Below are 3,786 nucleotides of genomic sequence, written 5' to 3' on the forward strand. Positions count from 1 at the left end.
CTAGAAAGGCACCTGCAGAGATCACAAAAGCGAGGGTCAATCTCCATTCCACCACTACTACCATTTTATGGTCAGGAGTATCCACTATCACTTCATCAGCAAAATGTATAGATCCGACACATCTTCAAATCATTCATAGGGGTTCGCTGATGCGTGTCGTAAGTGGAACAAATTATTCAATATATTTCCCACTAATTAAATAAATAATATAGCGGTAGTAAGGATCGTTCCCACAGAGAGCTGTGTAATTGATATGTTATTTAGTTCAGCAAAATAATAAAATACAAGGGGGATTGTTTGATCAAGTAAAATAAAAGTAATAACAAATAAAAGAAACAGATGACTAAGGAATCCTTCGTTGTTACCAAGCGATAACTGGATTAGTATACTTATATATCTTCGTTAGAACCATTCATCACCAACCGTAGGAAAGGAGTAGCTCAGTGTTATCCCCAAAACTCCTCATACCAAAAATACGGAAGCTCTCCAATATCAGATTCTATCCAACCGAACCACCAAGTAGTAGCTCACTCAAGGTGTAGTCCGATCGAACGCTTAGGCTTTGTGAATTAGGTTGATCCCAGTAGTTAAACTCTTAGCTCAAGGTCCACTTGCTGGTGTTATCTTCACTTGCAATTGTTCCACAAAATCCCTCTGCAAGGTCTCGCGATTTCTACTTGTGTATGAATTATTCGACGATTACTTATCTCCTAACTCAATACTAGCAATAGAACAATTAGTATATCAATCTAGCGTGCACTCCAAATCAATCCAATAATCACTCATATCCATTACATATGGTAAAAACAAACGATAAGATGATTAAAACTCCGAACAAACTTGTATAATAATAAAGCTTCACGCTAGAACATTGAATTCATCCTTAACCAATAAAAGTTTAGCTTATCATCATTACACAATTACCCGGTTTCCCCCTAAAGGGGTAAACCCTAGAATTTTAATGAAGAACCAAAGTATAATATGAGATGTAGAGATATGATATTTAGGTTAAGATCTATCTTAAATAGTCTCCAAGTTGTAGCAGCGCCCGTGCTCGAATCCCGTGTAAACTGGTTTCCAAATCTCGCCAAAAATTCCCAAAATAAGTCTTTGCCAAAGTCTGGCCGCGAACATTAGATATTGGACTGCGCATAAGGCTAAGAATCCCAGCCCACTTACTTGATTGATCTAGCATTGGCTTGTCAGTTCCGTGGAACTGACAACTTATTTTCTCCTTCTCTTCTTGCGGCCAAGACTATCCGTCCGTGACTTCTCCTGTATCTTTTCTCTACCGTTTTGCGGCTAGAACTTCCCACCTGTATCTTCTCCTGTATCTTTCTCTTATTTTCTCTTATTTTTACGGCTAAAACTTCCATCCGTAACAAAACCCATCCTAAGAGGTTTGCATGTACACGACTCCGACCACAGAAGCACTGGTTCATAACATCACATCACCTTAATCTGTGCTTGCTTCTTCTGTTGTTACTTCGAGCTCCGTTCATTCCAACAACCACAACAACTCCTAGAGACTCCAAGTCCTCCAATTGATTACTGTCGAGCTCCATTATCAGCACAATGATCAACCCATGTCTGATCCTTTGAGATCTTTTTCATCTCATTGTTATCTTCCGAACTGTCCATTCTCGAGATTCATCTCTACCAACACTCCTCAGCTGAGCTCGAGATCCAACTCTTCATTACCGAGCATCATCATCACTATTGCCATAAATGGCTCGAGCCGTAACTAATTGCAGTTCAAATTATCCTCCATCACACACCATGTTGCCAGCATCCCAAACTCGAGCTACTGATCTTCTCATGAGAATAACCAGCACCATTAAAATCCCATCACCGTTCAACTGCCATCATCAACGACAGCACCACAACACCACTGCCTTTCATCACCGATCGTATCATCAACCACCATTCTCTCCATTGCTGTTAATATACATTGACTTGATGAACGTCATCATTACTGCCCTTTCCATCATCTCCGAAGCTTCATCACTTCCAGCTGACTTCCTCGACAATCCTGATTGCCATCTCTCGAGTTACAGCCATCGACAATCAATAGCACCATCATTTGCCAACATCGGAAGTGACATCAGCCGTTAATGGCAGCAACCATTTTCTTCCGTACTTCCCTGTATTCTCCGTCTCATTTCTACCAGTGTCAATCCCACGATTTCAGTCTCCCTCAGCTACGATCAACCTGATCAGAAATGATAATATCCATCTGTCTTTATCGGCATGAACAACTCTGTCTACCATCCATCCGTCTCTCTGAATCATCACCATTACGAGCTTCTACTCTTCACTGTCGTTACTCGAGCTCAACTGCCAATATCTCGTCACCATTATCACTGTCATGCTCTTCTATATCGCCATCACTGCCATCATCCTGAATTACTCGTCACTTTTAGTGACATCGCAGCCAGCAACCCATGAATGTCATCATGTCGTATGGTTGGTTGTCAACATCTCCAAACTCCAGACTTCTTCCACCAATCACTGTTCCCTGCCCTTAGCAACTCCACTGTTTCCCTTAGCAGAACTGAAGGCATAATAAATACGATAATTTCAGCTGCCCCCTAGTAGTTCCAGCAACTGCCTTTAACACCTCCAGTTTAACTATCAGTTTTGGAGAACCAACAATGTTAACTTCTTGTTTCGCCCATAACTTCTCCATACAATATCAGATTGACCCCATTCTTTCTCCACTGGCTTCGTCTTTTCGTCCTTTTCGAGATGATATCAAGGACTCCTAGATATGAACGAGCTCTACTTGGTCTTTAACCCTTCTCCACTTGTAGCTAATTTCTTTTATTGCACAATTACGTGCAAATTCACTTCTTTTGGACGATTCACCTATCAAAACATAAATAAGAGAAACCAAGAGTAATATACAATGATTCGCAAGAATATATAGCAATTACTAGCATGGATTCGACACTAAATATATGCAAAATATGCATTTAACAAATTCTCCTACACTTGGATTTTGCTAGTCCTCGAGCAAACTATCTAAATACAACAACTCCATTTCTTCGAGGATACGGTTGCACTTAGCATGTAAAACAGGCCTTTAAACTCCTAGGTGTCCCTAGTGGACGAGTTATAGTCTCGTGAGGGTTTACCAGAGATATACCCACAAAACCTGCTCCAACTTCAAAGCATTCCAGCATCCAAAGAGGTATGAGGACATAAAGTTTCTGCATGCTAGTAATAAGAAGTTAGAAATACCAAAGAACATATTCTCATTCTTAAATGTTGAGTGAGAAGTAACCACACCATAATGAGAGAACACGTGTTTGAGAGCGATCAATAAGCATTTCGCCTCGACTTCTGCCTCACTTAAAAGGATTTTATGATAATTGCACTCAATAAGATGTTTTTTTATGGGTCTCACATGTGTGCAGGTAGGAATGGAGAGAGAAATCCTACACACGTTGAATGGTGGGAAGGAAACCTTCCGAATAATTTCTGGAGACCCCACAAGATCGTGGGAAATAAAAGACTTTTTCTGATGATCTCTAAGAATGGAAATCAATCACTATTTCGAGGATGAGAATACTTACCACCTTCACATCCGATTGCAATGATGATAACACCACTCTCACAACATCCAACAGATACGTCTTCGATTGGCTCGTCTTCTTCATTTTCTTGGTTTTCGTCTTCGGTCTTCAACTGATGATGATAAACTCTTGAACTTCGTAGAACTCTGACAATTTGTAACTCTTTCTCTTCAATTTCCTTGTTGCTTGAAACTTCCTTATAGATTTT

The sequence above is a fragment of the Papaver somniferum genome, chromosome 3, assembly GCF_003573695.1.
Source record: "Papaver somniferum cultivar HN1 chromosome 3, ASM357369v1, whole genome shotgun sequence".
In the NCBI taxonomy this organism is placed as follows: Eukaryota; Viridiplantae; Streptophyta; class Magnoliopsida; order Ranunculales; family Papaveraceae; genus Papaver; species Papaver somniferum.